General features: G+C 46.6%; 1 protein-coding gene across 4 annotated transcripts in view; it reads left to right on the forward strand.

Annotated features, from left to right (window-relative positions):
• The first annotated feature begins 1,248 nt into the window (after positions 1–1,248).
• The window catches only part of APBA1 (amyloid beta precursor protein binding family A member 1), a 194,866-nt gene continuing 170,084 nt past the window's right edge, over positions 1,249–26,030 (forward strand). For 2 of the 4 annotated variants that reach the window (XM_084899501.1, XM_084899505.1), the window contains exon 1: positions 1,854–2,034. The gene's annotated coding sequence lies outside the window, so the exon portion shown is untranslated. Of the gene's footprint in view, positions 1,398–1,853; positions 2,035–26,030 lie in introns of those variants that run through there. The other 2 variants (XM_084899503.1, XM_084899502.1) reach the window with 2 other exon arrangements.

A 26,030-nucleotide genomic window follows, 5' to 3' on the forward strand; every position in this document is an offset into this window, starting at 1 on the left:
AAGAATTAAAAATCCTGACTTAAAACGGCCCACAGGGTCCTGCAAGCTCTGGCGGCTGCCCACTACCTCTCCCGCCCATCGCACACTTGCTGTCTTGAGCCCCACCTGGTGGGCTTCCGCACATTTTCTTCTCTCTCCTGAGCAGCCTGAAATGGCATTTCCTTGGAAAGCCTTACCTAACCCCCGAGTCCAGATTGGGTTTCCTGGGGAAGCCTTACCACCTTTGCAATGGAGAATTTATCGTGGCCGCACTTAGCCTGATTGGTTAATGCCTGCTTCCTCCAGGGCACTGTGGGCTCTGGGAGAGCAGGGACTGTCTCTGGAGTACATGCCTACTAAATATTTACTGAAAAAATGGATATCACAGGACAAGCATGATACATCTGCCTAAAATAGAATCGTTCAACTTTACCAAAAGATCTTTTGGGAGAAGGGGAAGCTGTTGTGTGTGTGTTTTTGTTTTTTCCTTATTGGAGAAGAAAAAAAGATTTATTATGGAGTACAATGCAAAATTCATACGAATTTTAAGGCTATATATATGACTTTGAGGATGCTTAAGTACAATGCCCCCGATTTTTCTGGAGGCATTGTGCTTAAAGTAATATGGAAAGACGGTCTGGTAAAAGATCCATTTCCAACGGAATCTGGATCATCAAGGCTCATCTTCATTTTACTAAGAGTATGTACATGAAGAGGGCTTTGCAAAGTATAAGGCTTTGTGCAAATATACTAGTAACTTTTTATTACTGAGAAACCTGTGTCCTGACGGGGAAGGGAGGAGGGGGTAGTGATTTGGCTCCCATTACCCCGCCAATGACAGGGGAGGCTGGCGCCAGAACCCAGGTCTCCCGTGGCCTGTCCAGCGCACTGCTCTTCATGAAGGCACAGACAGCACCTGCCACCTGCTCCCTGCTGCAAAGGTCCCCTCCCTCCCTCTCAGCTCCATCGAGGGCTGATGCCCTGAGCCAGGCTCACATGCACGTTAAGTCCTGATCTACCAGAACGGAGAAGTGGGCAGAAAAATCAAGCCGAGCTCCCCCTCCCCCCTCCCACCCCCGCCTCATCATCCAGAAGCTCTCCCTGCTTTGCCTGCAAAGACTGGGCAGTTCCCCACCCACCAAGGCTGAAAACGCTACCAGCGCGGCTCCGGGCCAAACCCGAGCGGCTCGCCCCCTAGCGGCGGAGGCGCGCACTGCAGCAGGGCCTCCCCGCGACCACGTCCACCCCCGGTTCGGAGGGTGCCCCCGGGGCCGCGGGCCGGGAGGTGCGGGCGGCGTGTGAGGAGCCCGGGAGCGGCGGGAAAGCTCCAAGTCACTGAGGGCTGAGAACACCCCCAGGAGCCCACGCGGCCGCCCTGCTCCGTGGTCCTGCAGCGCGCTCTGTCCCTGCGCTCAGAGGTTGGCCACCGCTGCTGCTGCTTCAGAAACCGGGGATCCCCCTTAGGCTGCGGCCGAGGAGGGTGGAGGTCCCCGTCCATCCCCTCGGGCGGGGGATGCGGCCGCCTTTCCCGCAGCGTGCTCCCCAGCCTGGGGCTGGAAGAGGGATTGGGGGGGAGCGCAGGCGACAGGCAGGGTGCGAGGGGGCGGCGAGAGGGACCCGCGCCCCACACGCCCACCCGCACCCGCACCGGGGCCGGGGCTCCGCGGGGGACCCCGCCCCGCCGCCTCGGGCTCGCGCCGCGCGCGCACGCGGGTGGGCGTGGGCGGCGGGGGCGCCGCGGGCCCCGGGCGTGTGCGCGCCCCCTCCCCCCCGCGCCTCCCCCCGGAGCCGGAGCGGGCGGGCCGGCTCGCCGGGTGCGCGTCACGCGCGGGGCGGGCGGGCGGGCGGGCGGGCTGGGAGCCGGGGGTGGGGCCCGGGACCGACCGGAGGGGCCGGCGCGGCGGCGGCGGCGGAGCCCGGGCCGGCGCGGGGCGAGGGCGGCGGCGGCAGGAGCGGCTTTGGCGGAAGATGGTGGCGCTGGAGGTAGGCGCTCCCGGAGCGGGGCTCCATTCCCGGTAGCGCCGCCTGCTCCCGCGGACCCAGCTGTCAGGCCAGGTACCACCGCCGCGGGGTGGGGTGGGGGGGAATGGGGGTGCCCGGCCGTGATGCCGCCGCCCCCGACGGAACCCGGATCCTCTCCGAAGCGCGCCCATGGGTGCAGAGAGGGGCCGCGTGGAACAATAGTGCCCGCGAGCGAGCGGGGGCAGCCGGCGGCGGCATCCAGGGGGCAGCGCTTTGGCCGTCGAGCCGGCGGGGGAAGGGGCAGCCGGAGGTGGGAACGCCTGGGGTTCCTGGAGACGCGGGGCTTTAGGGGCAACGGGCAGGCAGGCTGGCAGACAGACGTGGCAGGACTCTGTGTGCGTGTGTGTGTGTGTGTGTGTGTGTGTGTGTGTGTAAGGTGCAGCCAAAGGGATTGGGGAGGGGGGACCCAAGGTGCTGGAGGGCGGGCATGGCATGTCAGGCATCCCTGCTAGGACCCCGCATCCCTCCGCTGGCTCTCCGGGAGCCAGAGTGCGTGCTGGCAGGGATGGAGTGGGCAGGAGGCACTGGGCGTGTGAGTGCAGGGCGAGCCCGTCCGGCAGAGGCGGGTTTGTAAAACCCCGTGTGTGTGTGTGTGTGTGTGTGTGTGTGTGTGTGTGTGTATGTGTGTGTGTGCACGCACTCGTGTGGTTGCAGCCACGCTGCTCCGCGAACTGCGCTCCGAGCCCAGCGGGCGTGCGTGCTGGAGCCCCGGCTCGCGGTCCCCGCCGCCGGCTGTGGGACAGCGGTCTGTCATTCCGACCCTGCAACTCGGAGCTCCGGCTCTGCTCTGCTCCGGGCGTGTGCATGGCCGGGCGGAAAAGGATTCTCTCTTGCCTTTTCTCTGGCCTCTCGACTCGGGGATGTGGAAGTGTGCATGTGGCGTTGGGCGCATGGCAGGGAGACGGGATCGTGGTTACTCACCCCTGTCTGGGCTTGCAGGTGTCCCTGGTTTTGCAGGGACCCTCCATCCTGGGGCACGTCTCATCCTCAGCCCCTGCTCCGTGAGGGTCTCCGCCGCCCTGACTCTGCAGTTTCTATTGTTTATCTTGTGTCTGAGCTGGAGGAGAAGGGTCTGGAATGGCCACAGTCCTCTCTCTTCATCCCCACAACTTTCAATGTCAGCTAGACCTTCCCACTCCACATGCGAACGCTGGGAAACCCAATATCTGAAGCAGGGGTGGGTCTTTTTGTTGGTCCTTGTAGAATGAACTCTGGAGGAGAGAGATTTGGTCAGGGTGGAGGTGTTAAAAAGAATAAAAAGGTCGTACTGAGTAATGTGTGGTACCCCATCTGTCATCGTCACCTAGGCAGGGCATCTTCCTCAGGAAAGGGGATACTTTATTCCTATTGCTTGAGACACCCACGCTCCCAGCTTTCACGGTGCCACATATCATTCGGGAACTGAAATCCCCCAAGACCCAAGGTGATGGGGTCCCGGTTGAGTGAACCATCCGGGGAGCCTGTGAATAGGGGGATTTTGGCAAACGGCAGGCCAGCAATAAGTCACTCCGTGGGAACCAGGACCAAGTACGGAATCCAGATCCTGTAGCTGTTGGATGGTCTTTGCGTAATAAAGATAGGCTTGGGTGGGTTTGGGAGACAGGAAAGGAGAGAGCATATTCCTATGTGTGCCCCACTGCAGTTGGACTTCCCGGCGCCTGTAGGTCTCCTGTGGTGTCTGTGGGAATGGATGCAGCTCTAATTTAATATATCAATACTTCCTTATTAAAATGCGGTGTGACTAGATGAACCCGTGTGGCACCTATTTGAACTCCAACGTCGGAAATTCCACTGCATTGCTGTCAGAATCCAAAGTGGCGGCTGCCCGGGTCCTATTTGGTAGCACTCAGAGCCACACGGATAAATACCCAACACATTAGTATCAGAGGCTCCTTTCTTTTTCTTAGAAAAAAAAAATTTGTTTCATGTTAGCAAAAGTTACATGATATCATTGTTACCTTGAACATAATAAAAGTAGGTCTGCCCACATGTGTTTCATTCTTCCCCGTTATCTTCCCTTTATTAATGATGATCGATAGGCCAGGTGCTCTTGAAACCGTGAACATTAAACATCCCTCTGTCCTTCACGTCAAACCTTCTACAATTTTAATGTGAGATTGTTGGAGCTCCTCCAGGATTTAAGGATAGATTTATTTAAAAAATGAGTTTTGAATCTTAGTCCTTTACCTTATTTGTTCTGCCAATTTCTTTCTGAGAAAAGTACTTAAGGAATTTAAAAGGCATTCTAAGAGGTTGACGCTTTTTTTTTTTTTTTTAAGTTATTGTGTTTATATTTGCATGGAAAATCCAGCGATGTAAATGCTGGACAAGAAAGCTTAAGAATATTAGACATTGCCAAGGTAAATAAGCTGGATAGAAAAAGAATTATACAACAGCATAAAAACGGATGACTCAGGAATTAGTGATTTCCTTTCTCATGCAAATGTGATGATTGTCAAAGGCACTGCCTGGCTTTTCTAGAGGTTGCACTGGCGAGGTTATTGCGGCAGCCTGGATCCTGTAATTCAGTCTAGGACACAGGGGTACCTTGTGCTGTAGCCTGCAGCCAGCCATTTGCTTTAGATGGATGTGTTCTCTCTACCTACAGCAACACTAATGCTTTCCCTTTTCATTATTACATCTCTTAAAGAAGTTTGTTCTTCAGAAGACTTGGAAATAAAAGACATTAGGAAACTGTCCTGTGCGGCCAAAAGGAATAAACTATGGGGGGAGATGGGACTTGTATTCTAAGGGAAACGTGATTGTTGCTAAACTTGAGATAATTTCAAGCCTAAAAAATCCATAGTTAACCCTTTGGGTTACCATCATGAACTCACAAATATCTGTGAATTGCCTACTACATCTCAGGCACTGTGTACCTTTGGAAAGGGTTTGGGAGATGTTAGGAGAGCTGGGGATTTGAAGGATAACTTAGATCCTGCTCAGAGGGAGTTCATGGTCTGGAAGGGGAGAGAGGGCATGTTGCATATAACTATCTATAAAAATGTTAGAAAAAGCTTAAGAAGCCATATTTCTGCAGTGCTGTGGGAGTTCACAAGATACACCAATCACTTCAAATGGAAGAATCAGGGAAGCTTACGTGGAAGAGATAGAAGCTGAGCTGGATTTACACAAGTGGCGTTTGGGGTGGCAGGGAAGGACGGGGAGGCACCTGTAGCACAGCCTCGTGGTGGAAGGTGTGTGCCTGCACAGAGAACAAAGAATGGTGTGCTTGGGCTGAGCACAGGAAATATCCAGAGATGGAATGAGAGAGGTAATGAGGTGAGAAAGAGAGGTTCTTTCAAGATTGTGGAGCAACTTGCATGCAGATTTTATTCAGTAAGTACCAGGGAGCCATGGAAGGTTTATGAGGAGGAGAAGAAGGAGGGTTAACAGGATCAGATCTGTGCTTTAGAGCGATGAACTTACAGCATTGTGTTGGGTGTAATGAAATGGGAAAAGACTGGAAAGAGCGAGACCAGATAGACTGCAGTCAACTAGGTATAAGAGGAAAGCAGTGGGGGTAAAGGGAAAGAGACAAACAGACTCAAGAGACAGGGAGCAGGAATACTCTGAGCACTTAGCAGGGAAGTCAAAGGTCATTGTCAGGCTCAGTTGAGAGCATGATGGGGTCACTGTCAGCAGGTTCAAAGGAGGGTGAGAAAGAGAGGCAAAAAGAAATTTCATTTTAGGCATGGCAGGTTTGTCCAAGGGAAGGGACTAGAATACAGGTGTTGGTCTTTGGAGAGAGGTAGAGTTACAAAGAGAGGTTAGTAAGTCATCACTTAAGAGCAATTTTGATGTCTCAGGAATGGCCAGTAAAGGAAGGAAATGGAGTGAGAAGAAGCAAAGAGTAAAAGTGGGGTCCTTGGGGGATGTCTGCATGTTAGAGGGAAAGAGAGGAAGAGAGCAATATTAAACAAGGGGCAGCTGGGGGAAAATGGTGGGCGTAGTATGTTGTCATGGAAGCTAGGAAAGGTGAGGGGAGCTACTGATAGGAGCAGAAGGGAGGCCAGCATTATAGGCATTTCATTTGGGCAGCTTCAGCAGGAGGCTGCAGTTTTGCACTCCTCAGGGAACTACTGGCCCATTCCCCTAAGATCACTGGAGGAAAGGGTCCAACAAAGGGAAGGTATATGCAAGCACAGTGAAGTTGGGGTGACCAGGCAAGGTGCCTGTCAGTCAAATCTGGGAACAGAGCTCATTGGCCAGAGTAGGTGGAGCCACTGCAAGTGCATGAAAATTTGGGAATATGTAATCCCCTAAACAAAGGAGTTCGAATTCTTGTTCCACTTGACTCTTGGCTCATGGGGACCTTTTGTTCCTGCTTCCTTGCATTTTCCGATGTTTCCTCCATAGCCATGTGGCCCTGCGGACTGACATGCAAGGTGGACTGCAGTGGGGAACACAAACTATGCTAGCCTGATGCTAGACTGGACTCCAAATTGGAACGGAAGCTCTGGACACTAGCTTTTATTCTAGCTATTGAAGGCCCAGCTACACTTCTTCCTTGGCAGAACAAGGGGAAATGGGACCTTGGAAATGCAGGGACATAATTCCACAGGAATAAAACCATCTACAAAACCTCATCCTTTTGTGGGGTCCTTTGGAAATTCTTATTCCAGCGGTACACCAAGAACCTCACTCCCACCATCATTCATCACTCATACAGTGGGGGCAAGGCCACAACAAAGGAAAAACCATTGGCTCTGATCCCTGGCTTTCCCCCATTATCTTTGAGGGAGGTGGGAGTGGCAGCCAAGCCACAAGAGATGATGTACATGGACAACAGTAAAGACAAACATTTTTTTTAAAAAAAAATTAGTTAAATGGAGTGGGGGAAGGAGAGTTTGATGTGTCGAAGCAATGGCATATGGAGGGAAAGGAGCGTTTTTAGTATAGGAAGACTTGAGTCTACATTACAAGTAGAGGAGAAGAACCTATCGAAGGGAAGAGAGATTGAAAATGTAAGGGAGAAGCTCACCTGATGAAGTGGAATCTTCAAGAAGATGGGAGAAGCACAGTGGGTAAAGACAAAGGAAAGACTCTTGAGACAGAAGCATGGGATTTTTGAGGTGGAACTAAAGGAATGTGGCCATAGTATTCTAAGTATAATGTGGGCAAAAGAAAAGTGGGCAGATGAGGAGAATCTCAAAGACTGTGGAAGTGCAGCAGTGAGTCAGTCAAGGGTGAATTAAAGATTATCACCCAACAATGAGGACCTCCTGCACTTGGAGAGCATGAGTTTAATTAGAGTTTGTAATTAGAGTTTGTCTCCTTCTGATGTAATTGTTGTGATAGTGAGCATTAAGTGTTCAGTACATTTGTAGCTCCTCCTTCCCTTAAATTTAATGAAAAGAAAAATATTTACCTTTAAAATGAGCCGAATAAAAGACTTTTCGCTGTGGAGCATTCCCTGTGACTATTCTCTCTCCGGAGTTGCTGACCTAAATAAACGAAGCTTATGGTAAAATAATGGAGAAAGCATACGTGTGTTTAAAAAGATGAGCTTTCCCTATTTATAACAGCAGGATATAGCTTTACAGTGAAGTATAAAGTCAATTTTTCAAAAGAAAAATCAAATATAATGCCTCACCCAACAACATATCCATCAATAAATATTTGTCACATAAATACATAAATAAATTCATTTTTTAGTAAGGTAGGTATAGTAGCTAAGATCTAAAATTTCAGGATTTCTTATTAAAATATATTTTATTGATTTTTTACAGAGAGGAAGAGAGATAGAGAGTTAGAAACATTGATAAGAGAGAATCATCGATCAGTTGCCTCTTGCACGCCCCCCACCAAGGATGTGTCCGCAACCAAGGTACATGCCCCCTGACCGGAATCGAACCTGGGACCCTTCAGCCCCCAACCCAACACTCTATCCTCTGAGCCAAACCAGTTTCGGCAAATTTCAGGATTTCTTATTTACACCGTGGACAGAAAATGAATTCCATCCTATGGCCTACACATGGGATGATAGGATTACATGATTTTATTTTTTTCATACCCGCTACGTATGTTGTAGTTTTACCAAAACCATTTTTTCTCATAAAACAACCCTTGAGTTAGGGGCTGTGTCATGATTCCAGATGAGTTTTAGGAACTTCAGCTATGGTGAATGATGATTTTGAGGGTCTAAATGATGAAGTCATTTACTCATTCTTCCAACAAATGTCCACTCAACACCTTCTCTGGGCCAGATACCCTTTTAGGTGCAAGGGATGCAGTAAGGTGCAAAGGGCATGCAAGAGAGGGTAAGTCCCTGCTGTTGCCCATCTCTTAGTGGGAGGAGATTTGAAAATAAATAAGCAAATATATTAATATGTCAGGTGGTGGTAAGTGCTCTGAAGAATAAAGCAGGGAAGACAATAGAATGCAACAACGTAGGAGGTGATGCTACTTTACATGGGGCAATAAGGGAAGGCCCGGAGCAGAGAGCCGAAAGGTCCGAAGGGGTGAGCCATGCGGATAACGGGGGAAGGGCCTTCTAGACAGAATGTCAAGAGCCAAGGGCCTCGGGTGGGAATGTGCTTGCCATAATCCAGGAACAGCAGAGGAGCCTCAGCAGTCCCTTGTGTCACCTGGCTATGCACCTGACAGGTGGAGCGGTCCCTGAGGGACCCTGCAATGAGATGCTTTGCCCTTTGGTTCTGAATCAGCGGTCCACAAAGCTGTATCACCGTGTGCCATTTTGGGGCTGACCTGTGTGTGCTGGGCGTGAGTCAGTGCTGCCTTTATAAAAAGATGCTCTCCTCAATCAGACATTTAGATTAGAAAGCTTGAAGAGTGGCTCTGTCTGGGTGGTGATGGAATACCAGGCAGCTGGAAGTGCCACACCCTCTTCTGCTATCTGCGTCTCCTTTAGTTACAGGGCTCCTTCTCTTCCTCCATGTCTCATGTCCCATTCTAACGAGTCCCATTCTGAGGCACTGTTTTTTTGTTCATCTGGGTATACCCGACAACAGAAAGGCTTTTTGCATTCCTATGGGATCATCGAACACTCACTGAAAGGAATGCATGAGACATTTCCAAAGATCCATGTACTTCGGGTGTAAAGAATGTGTGTAAAGCTCTTTTACTTTGATTTCTATGGACAGTCGTTTTTCAAAGAGAACACAACAGAGCCACAGGATGCTGAAATAATAAATGCATGCAGCGCCCCAGACAAGTAGTTTACTAGTATTTGGGAGGTGATCCTAAGAAGCATAAGTGATAAGGTAGAAAAATTAAACACATTTTTGAAGGAAAGAAAGCCAATGATAGGTAGGCTTGCTCAGTTGACGTAGCTCAGTGGTTGAGCATTGACCAATGAACAAGGAGGTCACAGTTCTATTCCCAGTCAGGGCACTTGCCTGAGTTGTGGGGGGATGTGTAGGAGACAGTTTACCAATGATACTCTGTCATCATTGATGTTTCTATCTCTCTCTCTTCCTTCCTCTCTAAAATATATTGTATATTAGAGGCCCAGTGCACAAAATTTGTGCACTGAGAGGGGGGCCCTCAGCCCAGTCTGTGCCTTTTCTCAGTCCGGGACCCCTCCTGGGATGGGCCTAAACAGGCAGTTGGACATCCCCCTCACAGTCTGGGACTCCTTGCTCCTTACCGCCTGCCTGCTCGCTGCTCCTTACCACTCAGCTGGCTGCTCCTTAGTGCTGCCAGGGAGGCAGCAGAGGCTCCTGCCACTGCTGCTGCGCTTGCAGGCCATGAACTCGGCTTCTGGCTGAGCAGCACTCCCCCAATGGGAGCATACTGACCACCAGGGGCAGCTCCTGCATTGAGCTTCTGCCCCCTGGTAGTCAGGGCACATCATAGCAACCGGTTGTTCTGGTCATTTCACCATAACAGTCGCTTAGGCTTTTATTATATAGATATTTTAAAAAGAGGTAAGCTAATGAGCAGATTACCACTGTGGGCAAATGAGGCCTCCGTTCTGCTGGTCTTGTGTAGAATGAACTTATGATTGTGCACCAAGTTGTAGGCAACCTGGGATGTTTATCCACCCTTTAACATGGGGGCAGAAATTCCAAGCACTTGAAAGCTGCCATTAGGCCAGGCTCGTTCCAGGGGCATCAGAGAAAGCCCCTGGGCAGTTCAGCAGAGAGGCAGAGTGGGCTGGGGGCAGGGAGCTGTTGGTGTGTAGGGGAGCTGTCCACCAACTGTACTTAGAAGTGGGCTGAGGAGATATGAGGCAGGGCAGCACCAGCCTCTGTTTCACATGGCACAGAGAGAACAGAAGGAATTTTTGGATGGATGAGAATTGGCTCGATAGCAGCTATTGGTATTTTAATTTGGGAATTGTAATGTAGTGCAATAGAGACCTACAGTTCAGTTCACTCAAGCCAACTATCGACAATCCTCAGTGATCTAGGATACAGATGACCATGCATGTACATGTATAAAATACCCTCGGTTATAAAGTGGCCCCCACTTTTCCCAGGAGAAGGCTTTTAAAAAGATCTTATACCAACTAGGATAGACACATTTCCTCTTCAGCCTCCTCCTTGACTACTCCATGTGGACTGGTTAATGTGAAAAACACAGCAGTGGTTTATTTCATAAAGAAAATGGTTAGCCCATCATTCTGAACACTGTAATCATTTCTGTTTCTGACTTTTGGTAAATTTTGTAATTGGAGACCAATTCTGTATTAATGAACAGGGACACCTACTTTTAAAGAAGCGGTTCAGTCTCTGTTTTGGACACGGTTAGACTTCATGATCCCTAGGGAGAATACAATTTACACCATGTCCTAGCAATATGGGTAAGTGTATGCAAACAAACACACGTGCACATTTACGCATGCACAAATCACTGAAACAAAAGTTTTGAAAATACATGTCCTTCATTATATGTAATACACTCTGATATTTTCTATTCTCCTAGAGGCCCAGTGCATTAAAATCGTGCAAGAGTAGGCCTTCCTTTCCCCGGCTGCCGGCACTGGCTCCCCTCTGGCACCCAGGACCTGGGCTTCTCTCCAGCTGCCGGCAGGCACCTGGCACCTGGGCTTCCCTGGAAGCCTTGGCTTTGTCTGGAAGGTCACCCGGTCTAATTAGCATATTACACTTTTATTATTATAGATGTGGTTGTGGGTCCACTCAGCTGATTTCAGCATGAATGAACGAGTCCTGACACGCAGTTTAAAAGCACTGTTCTCTTGTGTCACATCCACCAGAAGAGGGCTTATTTCCATAAAGTGTGAAGTAATTTCATGTCAGAAGGGCTCCCCTCTCCCCCATTTGTCTCAGATTGTTAGCACACTTGGATATTCCGCAGTGTGGGTGTACAATGTCACAATAATCCTAAAGGGAAAAACGTTGTTTTTGAGTAAATATTTTCTTTCCAAAAGAAGAAATTATTAGTGTGGAAAGTGGGAAGTAGAGTAAGATGAATGGATCAGTTCTTGAATCTGGTGGCTTTGTTCCCAGAACCCGAATGTTTCCCCTTGGGTCTGCCTGCCTGCGCACACTGGCCCGAAGAAATGCACAGGAGGGAGTATGCAGTCAAATGGATTAACAGATCAATAACATTGGCCTCCTAAGCAGGGGTATATGTACAATATTCTTGTTGGATTTGGGACATGTGGTCTCCTGAATGTGGAGTGGAGGAGAGGAACCCCAACTTACCTTTGGTGACTTGCTCCATCCATCGCTCCCAGTCTGAGATGTTGAATATGTGTCTGACCCAAGGCATGCCTTCCGCACTAGACCCAGGCAATAGCCAATAGACCCCGCCGTCAGACTGGTTATGTATTTCTGCGAAGGCGGTGGCCCACGGCAGGGAGGCCTCGCCTGTAACAGGTGGAAATTGAAATGAGAAAGTTAGAGATTAGGAAAAAAAAAAAAATCAACTTGGATCGCAGCCAGAGGGTTTTCTTTACTTTGGTGAAGTCTAGCTCGGGTTTGCCGATGTTCACCTTCTGAAGAGCTTCCTACAGTCTGCAATGGGCTTGCAAGAACCCTCAGGTGGCTGAGCGGTGGTTTCTGATGATACGGTCACTTGGGTGGTAGGTGGTAAGTCTGGAGCCTGCTTAACTTGAGCTTGGTGAAGCCAGGGCGTGGCTCCTAGTTTCACAGAAGAATTAGGGGTTAGTAACATGTGATAAGGGCTCACCCACATGGGTTTAAGTTGGTCATTAGGACATTTGTTTTTCCAGGATTTTAAAGTTACTCCATCTCTGGGGTTGGAATGTTGTAATGGGACAACTGTGGGTACTTCATCCTGTTAAACAGCAGTTAAAGTTAATCCCAAGGATTACTTTAGAGTGTCTAATTCTTTCGTCTTTGGGTCATGAACATTTCAAAGATTTTTCTCTAAGACAGGAAGAGAATTCCATATGATATTTCATAAGGACTCCGTTGGGTCCTGCTCCTGGGGGCTACTCCAATCCTGAGCAGGGCAACAGCCAATGCCATTTTATGCGAGTTCTTGGCAAAGTCTAGCAAAGGCATAAAGTGTGGTGCACCTTCTCTGATTTTCCAGTACATTGTGGCCTCCAGGAGGCGTGAAATTTCTTTTGTATTCCTGAACTTTCTGTGTCACCATGGCAATAAAGGCACTTCCATTGTCACTTTGAATAGAAGAGGACAGTCCAAACTAGGAGTGATTTCTTTTAATACGGCTTTTACTGCGTCCGAGGTCTTCTCTGATACGCACATCATGGCTTTGCAACCACGCCGAAGTTAGGAACCCCGATCTTACAAAAGCCAGCCATTTCCTGGGAATCCCCTGAGCTGTTGGCAGAGGGTGGCATTGCCACCCTAGCTACGGCTTCCTGCCTGCCTGTCAGCAAATTTCTTTGTCCTGGAGATAATTCGAATCCAAAACCATCCCAGAGGGCTAGGATATGTAGGCTTTCTTTTGGGAACTGTCACCTCTGTCCAACCAGAGAGTAAAGGTATTTTTTTCAGGGGGTTCTTTTGCTGAGACCGGTGAAGGTCATCAACAGACTGGAGTGGCTTGTCATTATGCAGCTGAAGGGTAGGGGCATTCTGAGAAGTCTTCAGCAGTACTGTCTTTACCTTTAAAGTCTGGGTCCTCCCATTCAAGTGCAAACAGCTCCTGAGACTAGGGGCTCAGAGGTACTCAAAAGAATGCGTCTTTTAAATCCAGCATAGAAACCAACAGAATTCCCTAGACAAGGTGGTTAGCAAGGTGTAGGAGTTAGGGACCACCAGGTGGATGAGGTGATGATGTCCACCATTTGGTTAATGGCCCACAAGTCCTGGACAAATCATTATTTATTAGTGCCTGCTTCTGCACCAGTAAGATGGGAGCTAGAATTTAAAACTAAATATAATTAGTTGTATAGACCCTCGGTTTCAGCTTTGCTGGGGCCGTGTAAACTGTGCCCACTTGCAGGCCCTTACCTCATGGCTGGACTGATTACTCACTGGCCTGGCTAATCTTTCCTCACAATTCTTTCCTGTTCTTTTCCCTTCCTGCCTCTTTCCCAGGACGCCACCCCCCAAACCCTGCGAGTGTTAGACATTCCGTTCAGTTACTTAATTCTCCATTTTAACCTAATGTATTTCTCCCCAAATGTGAAAATAGTTTTTACACCCAATTAACAATTTTCATTCCAAATAACTTGAGCCTACAAGTATCTTTTTTTTCCTGAGCCTAATACGTAGGGGAATTTTGTGCTAAAGGAGTTAGAATTTGTTTCACAGATGGTATGTCTTCATAGCATTAGTATGACAGTCTAACGAATCTTGTGTTCAGGTATGTGTGCATCCTTTATGCCTTGCAGGTTGTCTAAGATAAATACATATATATATCAGTTCCTGTTTTAAAACCTCAGCAGGTTCCCAATCCAGTGAATGAAAAACAAGTTAACATCACAACCACAAAGCACCGGGCACTTTGCTAAGTACCATACACAGTTAACTCATTTGCTTCTCATAACGCCCCTACTTCCTCTTCAAACTCCTATCAGGAACAGATACTCTCAGAGACTAGAGGAAGCATAGGTGTGACTTACTTCAGGCCCAGAAATAGGAACAGGTCCCACAGTTCCAATCCTCGGTTTACTTTGTCCTGGGCCCCTACCCCACCTGCCCAGCTTGTTTGTGGTGCCCCTGTCCCATGGGGGACACGTGTGTGTGTGTGTGTGTGTGTGTTACTGTTGCACTGACATCTTTCTAATCTCTACCCCATCAGGTGCAGGCTCAGGACAGCTGTAATTGGGGGCTGCCATTGCTTAGCTGCCATCCTTGAGCAAGCATCTGGATTTGGCGGAGCCTCAGTTTCCCCAGCTATAAAAGGGGGGATGATGAAACCTGCTCTTTCTCTCTCTCTTCCCACAGAGAGCTGCTGGGAGGGCCGAACGCGCTATAAAGGGTTACAGAGAAGTGAGATAGACGTGTCACTTCTTCACCGTGAGCTTGGGCAGAGGCGACGTCTCCCTCCTCTCACCAGGGGTCAGCAAACTTGGTCTGTATCACAACTCTGAGCTCTGCCCTTGGGGCACAGAAATAGCCACAGACATTACGTAAGCCAGTGAAGGTGGCTGCGTTTCAATAAAACTTTATTTATGGACACCTATGTGTCCACTGACATTTGAATTTCATAGGACTTTCTTGTGTCACAAATTTTGATTCCTCTCTTGCTCTCCCCCCGCCAACCATCTATCTATAAAAGTAAAAGCAAGCCTCTCCAAACTTCCAGCTGCATAAAACCAGGTGGTGGGCCAGATTGTCTCACGGACCTGAGTTTGCGGACTCCAGGGTAAATGCTCACAGCACCCTGCACCACCGGTTAGCAAGCAACCGCAGTTCACTTTGGACTACAGCAGTGCTGCCCCCTTTATTCCATCTCTCTCTTCCAAAATATACACCCCACATACATACCTTTCAAAAATCTCCTTCAGCACTGGAAAGGATAGTAGCATAGAGCTAGAATCCACCTGCACACGTATGTATATATAGTATAACGGAATACATATTTATTAAATTAATGGAGATAATAAAATCTGTTGCTTTCTGTTATTTCTGTTATTTCTCCATCTTTAACATAAATTCTGCCTGTTCTTCAGTAAACCTTAGGGGATTATTTGAGTTAACTTTTTGTTATTAAATGTAAGGGCTTTCAGATTTATGCTTTCAAGTCCCCCATCACCTCATCAACCCAACCTCAGCCCCACCCACCTATTAACCAAAAAAGGAAAAGAATTGCATGGAAGGAAGAAGGGGAAAACAAAACCAACATTTCAGCATTAAAAAAAGTGATTAGAGAATAACGGAAGTGGGCAAACATTTAGCCTTGGCCCCTGGGGCTTTCCGTCGCTGTAGGAATGTTGAGGCTGAGTGCTTTTCAGCTGCCAGCAACCCCGCTATTTGCTGTGCTTTCCCAAAGATTGAACTTGGGGGCAGAACTCTGTGCATTTGGCTATAAAATAAAGAGGACCTGGAAAACTGAATTTCATCTTTGCACCGCATCTTTTTATATTGTTATTAATCCTCACTGGAGAGTATCTTTCCACTCATTTTTAGAGACAGTGTAAGATAGGGAGGGCAAGAGAGAGAGAAAAACACATCAGTGTGAGAGAGACACATTGATTGGTTGCCTCCTGCATATGCCCCGACCAAGGCTGGGGATCGAGCCTACAACTGAGGTATGTGCCCTTGACCGGAAGTGAACCCAGGACCCTTCAATCAGAGGGTTGACCCTCTACCCACTGAGCAAACCAGCTAGGGCTGCACCATCTCGTTACCTGTGGTGCACATATTTCCCCAACACGTGTCAAGAAATCACCTCCATCTCTGAAAAGCAAAGCCTCGATCACAGCTCCTGTTTTACTTCTGAATAAATATAAGCTGGGAATAGAATTATCAGGAAATACGTAAATTGAAAATGCTCTTCTCAAAACGAGGTGGACACAGTTGGATGGTGGAATCACAGCAGTGTGTGTACGTGTGTTATTTTTCTAAACATTCTGAGACAAATATGTTTCTCTGCACTCTATCATGTGGAAATTATATATGTGGATGCACATGTGTGTGTTTCTAAGGGGTGGGAGGAAAGGAATATGCTAAAAAAAAATGGAACCAAAAATCATTGTTAGTTTATAATCCTTATTAAAATTGTGAAGAAAGGGAGCAATTCAGTCAGCTTTCGAACAAGCGCTTGACTTTTTTAGTCTGCCAACATATATTCATTTGCTGCAACGTGGAAAACAAGATGCACAGCTGGTGTAAAATAAATTTATAAAGTGTGCTTTCAACTTGGCATAAATGGTTAGCGCTCTGGTAGATGCTGTCTAGCCTGGAAGATGGACTGCCAAGCCCGTTTAGAAGTGCGCTTTACATTTAAGTCCTGAGAGGTCTTTGAGGCCTGTCTGGGGAGGAGTGGAGGCGGAGGGGCTCAGGATTTCGTGCCTTATTATGTCTGAGCGGCTCCAGGTGAGACACAACGCATTAGCTGGGGATGAAAGACTGTTTCCAAAATTGCCCTTACGGGACGGAGGCAGAGGGAGCAGGATGGGGGTCAAGAATGGGGGGTGGGGAGAGGCAGGCTTCACCAAGAACTGCAAGGTGGTGGGAGGTAATGAACCATCTGTCTGCAGTTTCTCACGTGGGATGAGAAACTCCCCTGGAAGCTGAGAGGCTGAGCTTATGAAGAAGCAGGGTGAAAGTTCCGTTCACTATGTTAGCTGCATGGTGAGTCTGACCTTTGCTTCTTTCTGTTGTAACCTTCCCCTTTCTTACCCGCCCCCACCTGCTGTCTTGCCCCTGGGGGGTTACAGTGAAGCCCGGCTTGTCCCATCAGTGGCCAGGTGGATGGCTCTCTTCCACGCTGGAGCTTTGCAGCACACGCCTGGTCTCCGTTGGCTGTCCGTTGGCGTGTCGGGCTCTGACACCGGTGCCGCCCGGAGGTCTGCCTCTGTTGGCACGGCTCCTAGAGGTCTGGTTGGGCGCACCGAGCAGACGCTGCGAAGAGGGTTGGAGAGGAGGGCTCTGCTTTAGTGAAAAGCTGCTGCCGGGGCGTGTGGGAAGCCCTCAAACCTGGTGTGATCTCCAAGTCCCGAGTGGGAGCTCTGGGCTGTACGTGGGCCTCAGGGTTGTCCCCACCTGAGTCAGTGGGGTCGGTGTTTCATGCTTCCTGCCTGTCAGTTATTGGCTGAGGGCCTGGGGGTGAAAGGGATTGTGTGTGTGTGTGTGGGGGGGGGGGGGCGGCGGAGGGTGGGGTAAATTTGTAGGTGTCTGGCTCTTCCCATGAAAGGGCAAAGCTAGTGCTGCTGTTGGCTCAGTGAGGCTCTGGGCAGGACCCTGACATTGTCCACCAGCTACCCAGAGGCTTCTCTCTGGGGCGGACAGGCAGAGAGCCATCCATCAGCTTCACTGGGACTCCCCAGATGCCAGTCTTCTCTCCCCCTACCCCGCCTCCACCCCAGGAGGACTGCTGGCTCCTGGGGATGTGTGTGTTGCATGGAGCAGAGGGCTGGGATCCAATTTTCCAGTTACAATGAATCTCCTGTTTCCAGAGCCTTCTCCACCCATCGTTTGTTAGAGCTGCGTGCCTGGGGTTTCTCAGTCCAGTCAGTTCCAAAGAGATGTGTGGAAATCTGTAGTTGGTGGATCATCTCTGTGTGGATTTATACCCTAGCTATGCCTTTTTATGCACTTAAGTGGGGTCTTGAGAGTAAAAGGATACACATACATGTGGTCATTTTACCACCTTTAACCATGCAAAAGAAAAGCTAACGTAGAATCTTTGAAGGAATTCACACACACACACACACACACACACACACGCTTAAATAATTATATTCTTGCAACTTCATGGAAATAGGCTAATAGTTGAGAATTAGCTGATCTAAGTATTATCTAGCCGAAGTGTTATATTAGTTAAAAGCGTTCCCATGTTATCACACAAGAATTAATCTGGACAATTGACTAGTAAGCAGAAACCTAAGTAAAAACTTTGGCAAACTCCAAAACACTGTCTCCTTTAGGAATCTCAAAATAAAGAAACTGCCCTCAGTGTGTAGCAGGTTTATTGATGGATGAGGCTCAACCCTGGAAATAGCTCAGCAAATAGCACTCATCCCCAGTTCTTCTCATGTGCAGTCTTCCTAACACCTAGCAATCTTGTCTTCCCCATTAGAATAAAAAATTCTTGGGCAGGTCTCTTAGATTTTTTAGGTACTCTTAAATGGTGAAATGTTCAACCCAGTCTATTAATCACATAATGCAGTCCAGAGTAATATAAAAATTTCACATTTCCACCTAATTTTTGATTTTTCAAAATTATAATATCACTTGAGCATAGTGAAGAGCAGAAATCTCAAGTGTGCAGTTACTGGATTTTCACATATCTGATAAACCAGAGAGCTAGCACATGGATATAGAACATTTCCTGCCCCTGCCTGTCCTCCACCCCACCCCCCCCCCCCAGCACAAATTTCATGCATTGGGCCTCTAGTGTCCCTTCCCAGTCACTGTTAACCAGCAAGCACCCTGAGAGGTAACCACTACCCCGACCTCTGTCACCTTGCAGCAGTTTTGCTGTTGTTTAGCTTTATGAAGATGGGATCCATAGAGCATTTAACCTTCGTGTCAGACTTTTTTTGTTTAATATTATTTTTTAAAAGTTATCTTTATTGTCGAAAGTATTACAGATGTCGCCTTGACCGCCTCATCCCCATTCCCCCCTCCTCCACAGGCCTTCACTGCACTATTATCTGTGTCCATGGGTTTTGCATATATACTAGTACATATAAGTGCTTTGGTTATATCCTTCCTGCCCCCTACCCCTACTTCTTTCCTCTGAGAATCATTAGTCTTGTTGCATGCTCCCATGTCTCTGGATCTATTTTGTTTGTTCAATACTATTTCCAGAGATTTGTCCATATTGTATTTATCAGTCGTTCATTCCTTTGTATTGCTATTGAGGAATTCATGGCGTGACTATCCTGCATTTATTTATCCACCTTTCTGTTGAAAGACGTTTAGGTTGTTTCACTGTGAACATTCTCGTACATTTATTTTGGTGCACATAGGCACTCATTTCCGTAGGAATGGAATTGCTGAGTCATAGGACAGGTGCATGGTTAGGCTAGCAATACTGCCGAAGAGTTTAGTTTTTCAAAGTAGTTTTACCAATTTACACTCCCTACAGCAGGTTACCAAGTAGTGGTGCTTCTGCATCCATGTCAGTACTGGTATCATCCATTCAGCTCAAGTCATGTTGGTGAGTGTAGAATGGTGTTAAACACATCTAGTTTTAAATTTCCACTCCAGCAGGCTGCCTCTGTGGAACCCACATTATGACCACAGGAAACACCCCCGCCCCCATTCCATTGGCAATAGAAGTGCCTTTTGCTGCAAACACATTCCCCCCTGTCTTTGACTTGGTAGCACTGACTAGCTTTTATATTTTTCGCAACAAGATAGCAATACCTGGGTCCAATGAACTCCTGAGGACCTGTGTCAAGCTCCTGGAAAGTTGCTGAAGACTTCTTTATTTGGTGTATTAGTTTGCTAAGTCTACCGTCCAAAATACACCCAGACTGAGTGGCTTATCCAACAGAAATTTATATTTTCACAGTTCTGGAGGCTGGAAGGCCAGGATCAAGGTGTTGGCAGGTTTGATTTCTCCCGAGGCCTCTCTTGGCTTGCAGATGGCCACCTAATGGCTCTGTCCTCACATGGTCTTTTCTCATGGGTGCATGTTCTTGTTGTCTCTTCCTCTTCTTAAAAAGACATCAATCATATTGGATTTGAGTTCCATCTTTATGACCTCACTTCACCTGAATTACTTCATTAAAGACCCTGTCTTCAAATACAGTCATATTAGGGATTAGGGTTCAACATATGAATGGGGTGTGTGTATGTGGAAGGGTCGGGGGAAAATACACTATTCAGTCCATATACTTGGTTTGGTGTGTGTCCACTTTTCAACAACACATGAAGTACTCAAATGGCAATCAATTTTGTTATATAATATTCTTTCTTTTTCAATTATAGTTGACATACAATATTATATTGGTTTCAGGTGTGCAACATAGTGATTAGACATTTATATAACTTATAAAGTGATCACTCTAATAAGTCTAGTACCCATATAACATCATACATAGTTATTACAATATTACTGACTATATTTCCTGTTGTACTTCACATCTCTGTTATTGTTTTTATAACTGGCAATTTGCATATCTTTATCCCTTCTCCATTTTCACCGTTCCTCCAAAACCCCTCTCATCTGGAAACCATCAAAATGTTCTCTGTATCTATGAGTTCATTGCTGTTTAGTTTATTCATTTATTTTGAGTTTTAGATTTCACATTTAAGTGAGATAATATGATATTTATCTTCATATAACTTATTTCACTTCACATAATACCTTTTAGGTTCATCCATGTTATTGCAAATGGCAAGATTTCACTTTTTTTTATGGTTGAGTAATATTTCATCATATATATGTATGTGTGTATATATATATATACACACACACACTAGAGGCCCAATGCATGAAATTTGTGCATGGGTAGGGTCCCTAGGCCTGGCTGGAGATCAGGGTTGATCTGTGGGGCTACTGGCAGGGCAATTAGCCCCCACCCCCTGGCATCTGCCTTGGCCCATCCAGGGTCTATGGGCTGGGGGCAGCCCCTATGTTGATGGTCAGTGCACATCATAGTGACTGGTCATTCCACCATTCAGTCGATTTGCATATTAGGCTTTTATTATATAGGATATATATGCTTTTTTTCATTTCCATTTGCATGAAATATCTCTTCATCCCTTTATTTTCAGTCTGTGTGTGTCTTTTGATTTGAAGTGGGTCTTTTTTAGGCAACATATGTATGGTCTTGTTTTCTTATCCATCCAACCACCCTGTGTCTTCTGATTAGTGCATTTAATCCATTTACACTTAAAGTAATTATTGATAGGTATGTAGTTATTACCATTTTATTCTTGTTTTTTAAATCTTTCTTCTTCTTAAAGACTCTTTTAACATTTCTTGTAATACTGGTTTGTTTTTGATGAACTCCTTTAGCTTTTTCTTGTCTGAGACAGGTTTGATGATTCTTGAACTTAATATAAAGAGAATCGCATATGTATGTGATTTAAATAATTCTTTTATTTAAATGTATGATATATATCCATGTTATTGTAGAATTAGTAGATCTTCTCAATGCCGTGTAGTATTCAATTGTATACAGACATGATGATTTGTTTATCCAATCTTCTGTTGATGGACATCGAAGTCATTTTCAGTTCTTGGCTATATAAACAATGCTGCTATGAACATTCTTGTAGTATCTTTCTGTCTTCATTTATACTTCTTGGGTATATACTTAGGAGTGGAATTTCTTGGTCATGAGATAGTTTATGTCTAGTTGAAAACATTTTAATCAGTTTTGTAAGTACCTTTCTGTTTGATGTCATCTTAATGTATACCCTTGACAACTCAAGGGTGGATATGGGTAAACATGTATCACACAGAGGTATTTTTTTGTTGATTTTTTTCTGATTAATTTTATTGTCTAGGCCAGTTAATGGAATGTAATTTTGTTACTTTATATATCAAAAGTAAATGAGGCACATGCTTGTGAATTCACTGGGTGTGGAACAGATTATTCATGCATGTTTGAGGCCTGTTTTTGTCACACTCTGTTAAGAAGCCAACAACCGTCCAATAGTAGGCATTTTGTCTTATCCGAATCAACAAGGTTATGAATTCAGAATATTTTCATTAAAATAGTTTGATGTACAACAAAACAAGCCAGTGCATATTTTAACTTTGAAAGTCATCGTTTTAAACATTAATTTAGTCTTATTTGAACCAAAATTTATCAGTTAATATATTAGCTAGAATTTTATAAAGCAACTTTAAAAAACACCTAGTAACAATAAAATGACAAATATTTTTAAAATATATTTTATTGATTTTTTTTACAGAGAGGAAGGGAGAGGGATAGAGTCAGAAACATAAATGAGAGAGGAACATTGATCAGCTGCCTCCTGCACACCTCCCACTGGGGATGTGCCCGCAACCAAGGCACACACCCTTGACCGGAATCAAACCTGGGACCCTTCAGTTCGCAGGCTGACGCTCTATCCACTGAGCTAAACCGGTCAGGGCATGACAAATAATTTTATATTGTTCATTATAAGTAATATAAAACATGGCTCAAAGCACTTAACATACATTAATTCATTTAATCCTCACAACAACACTACAATGTATGCTAATAGCATCTTCATTTCACAGATGAGGACACTGAGGCACACAGAGAGGTCCAGTGACTTAACTAAGATCACAAAGTCAGCAGATAGCCAGGGTCCAAACTCTGTGCCCATCAAACTACTATATCACATGCCTTTTGCCCCTGTTTTTCATCTTTCTAATTTTTCATGGTGGGGAACTGTGGGAAGGTGCATGCCTGATTCTCAATTCCCAGACATTTTCTCAGTTTAGATTAGGGGTGTCGAACTCAATCAGAGAAGGGGCCAAAATCTAAAATCCAGCCTAAATCGCGGGCCGAATGGTTTACTGAACAGTCATAAACTGACAATATCATAAACTGACAGCGGAGTGCAGTGATGACAGCACAGTGTGGGCCACATTGCAAGGCCTGGCCGGCTGGATTTGGCCCGCGGGCTTTGTGTTTGACACATGTGGTTTAGATGGAAACTGTAGCAGTTAAAATCCTTTAACAGATTTCACTAATCAGATGCCTAAAGGATGCTAACCTGCTGTCACTGTCTTTAAAAAAAAAAAAAAAATCACATTAAAAGAATACCTCATGCCGAAACCGATTTGACTCAGTGGATAGAGCGTCGGCCTGCAGACTGAAAGGTCCCAGGTTCGATTCCAGTCAAGGGCATGTACATTGGTTGCAGGCATATCCCCAACTGGGATGGGGGGGCGTGCAGGAGGCAGTTGGTCAATGTTTCTCTCTCATCGACGTTTCTAGCTCTCTGTCCTTCTCCTTTCCTCTCTGTGGAAAATCAATAAAATATATTTAAAAAAAAATGAATACCTCGTTTCTCCCTTTTTAAGCCCCAAGGTCATACTGGGGAGATCTGTCGGGGACTGGGGGGTCCTGTATGTCCTTCCATGTCTTCTGAGGCCCTGAAACACTGACCCTTGTATGATAAGAGAATGATCCTAAGTGAGACCCACCTTCACCATTGTGATCTGAGCACTAACTCCTTTCTCAGGGTTCACCCTCGGTTGTGTTTATTTCTCCACACACGTGCTAGGCATGGACAGTGTGCCAATCCTGTGCAGGCCTGAGGGTGAATGGGGGGTGGAGCCCTTATAGCTCTTTCTTCAGGGACTCACACAAATGTCATTTCAACGGGTATGTGCTGTGCAGGAAGTGAGGGGGCATGCGTGTGAGGGGAAACCTGCTTCCCTCGGGCCCCTCAGGAGGGGCTTCTCCGTGTGAGGGAGTAATTGAGGTGAAATCACTCAGGGAAGAAGGGAGAGAGTGGGCCAAAGCCCTCTTGAGGGGAGGACTTGTCTGGAGGGGGCCGTGGGGGCCAGCTGGTTGACCACGGAGCCAGAGCCAGGCCGGACAGGAGCTCCAGGCTACTCTTTATTCTGAGGACAATAGGAAGCCATTTAGTGTTCCCAATAGAGGAAAGACATGATCAGATTTGTGGTTTTCTATGGCAGCGGATTGGAGAGGGAGCAGAGGGAAAGCACATTTGTAATCATTTTGCAAATTGGAAGGTGGTTCGCCCTCCAGGCCGCTGCAGAGCTCCCAGAGGGAGGTGGTGAGTTGGAATACCGCTGGCAGGAGACCTGGGAGAAGTGGATGGGCTGGGAACCTGTTTCGCAGGTAAAGCCATCAGTGGTTGGGGGTGGGTTGGGGGTGAGAGGTGCAGAAACAACAGGCATCATAGCTGACTCTCAGGGTTCATTTTGTGCTGCTGGAGGGATGGGGTTTCCAGTCACTGAAATAAGGGATGGAAATGGAAGATGACTTGGTCGGAGGTGACTGGGGCAGAGGGGTGGGCAGTGAGCGGTGGAATCACTGACTTCAGTGTGCCTGTGAGACCTGTGTGTGAGGTGGGCACTTGGACATAGGCATTCAGAACTCTAAGGGGAGGTGTGGACTGGAGGTGATGCTAACCAAGCACCACGGCTTCAGAACCCAGACTCACTAACCCACAGGGACGCCTTGAGTGTTGGTCCATCAAGAACTTCGGAAAGGCAGCATGGGTGAGGAATACACTGGTTGGCCAGATTATTATGATCTCTAAATACATAATAATCTGGCCACTCAGTGTATATCCTATATAATAAAAGGCTAATATACAAATTGTCTTCTCGACCAGGAGTTCGACCAGCAGGCTGGCCAGTCAACCACCCATGTCCTCTCCCCCTGGCCAGGCTGGCCGGACCCCACCCACAAATTCATGCACAGGGCCTCTAATATATCTATCTATATCTATATCTATATCTATATCTATATCTATATCTATATCTATATATCTATCGCTATAGCTATAGCTATAGCTATATCATCTATAGCTATATCTATATAATCTATATCTATATCTATATATACTGAGTGGACAGATTATTACTCATTCAGAGATCATAATAATCTGGCCCCTCAGTGTAGAACAGAGATCCTGGAGTTAGGCCAGTTGAGAAGCTTTCCCAAAGCTCCAGACCTCTCTGAACTGCCTCTGGAGCTCCTCTGCTGGGGTCCAAAAACCATATGGCTCGGTGCTCCTAAAAGGAAAACTTCTCTATGGCATTAAAAATAATTTTTACCACCGTTAAATGGACAAATCTGTCGAAAGAACAATGCCTCAGCAGATATGGCTTACAAATTCCGAAGTACTATTTGATCAGTCTTTGTCTTTACAACGGATGCATAGTCTGTGGAGAAATGTTTATAAATATGTCTGCATGTAAACTTGGCTAATTAGTAAAGGTGACAGTATCAACGGCTGATGAAATGGAAGAGTTACTTCCAGCTCCTGAGCTTTCAATGTATCAGGGCCGACTATGTACAGGCTTCTTGTAACTTCATTGTGAAGGGAAAGCCATTTCTATGTCCTGACCCAGGCCCTGGTTTAGCTTTGCTCCTGTCCTTGTTCTCACCTCCCTTTAGCGTTGCTCTTGGTGAGAAATGGTGAGGTCAGGGTTCTAATGGCCAGACCATGAGGAACCAGCACACAGAGGACTGTCACCCGAGCTCTTCACTTCCTGGCAGGTGACTAGCCTCTCACCTGTCCAGACACCCCAAACAAGGACCTCTGAGGTGACTTCCAGCTCTGACTCAGTGCGTAGAGACGCGTGCGCTGCAGGATTCAGGCCCACACGGCAGCCGGCAAGGCAGCCCAGCCTGGGCAGCAGCAGCCGAAACCCACTGGCCACACAGCCCTGACCTTCAGGCCTTATCATCTGCTTGTCCCAGCCCCTGAGAGGCCAGCCACCAAAACCGCACTCAGCAGCCTGCCCATTCTATGAAAAAGGACTGATAATGAGCCTCATTGGTTATCTAAGCACCTTTGGTTTGATCTCCTAGAAAATAATGCTGTCAGAAGCATTTTACCTGAAGATTTTTAGACACCCAGTAGCATTTCTCTACCTATTTTTGTTTATTTGTGTGTATTCAGATCTTTACATTTTGATAATGTATGTTCTGGTGCATTAAGGAAGCAACTCTTAAGGCAGGGTTAATGGAGGTTTGCTTTTCTGCGTATCCGAAATTGTTTCTTTCACGACCTTGAATGATAACGTAGCATAAATTTGAGGAAAAAATTGCCAGGAAACCTGAGAAGGGATAGATTTTGGCTGTTGTTTACCCTGAAAGCTGTCAGATAGAGATTACATGTAATATTTGGAAGTTGGCTGGCTACTTCACTGGGACTTTCCATGAAAATGCACTTGCCATATCCAGCACTTTGCAAAGTGCTGATAAACTCAGGGAAGATGGGCGTGTTTTTCTATGACTTGATTTTAAGAGTAATGACTTATGGAATTTAGACATTTTATCTGAGGGAGGCAAGGAATAATAAAATAGCCGAAGAAGAACTGCAGAC

Source organism: Pipistrellus hanaki (assembly GCF_964339955.1).
Source record: "Pipistrellus hanaki genome assembly, chromosome: 11".
In the NCBI taxonomy this organism is placed as follows: Eukaryota; Metazoa; Chordata; class Mammalia; order Chiroptera; family Vespertilionidae; genus Pipistrellus; species Pipistrellus hanaki.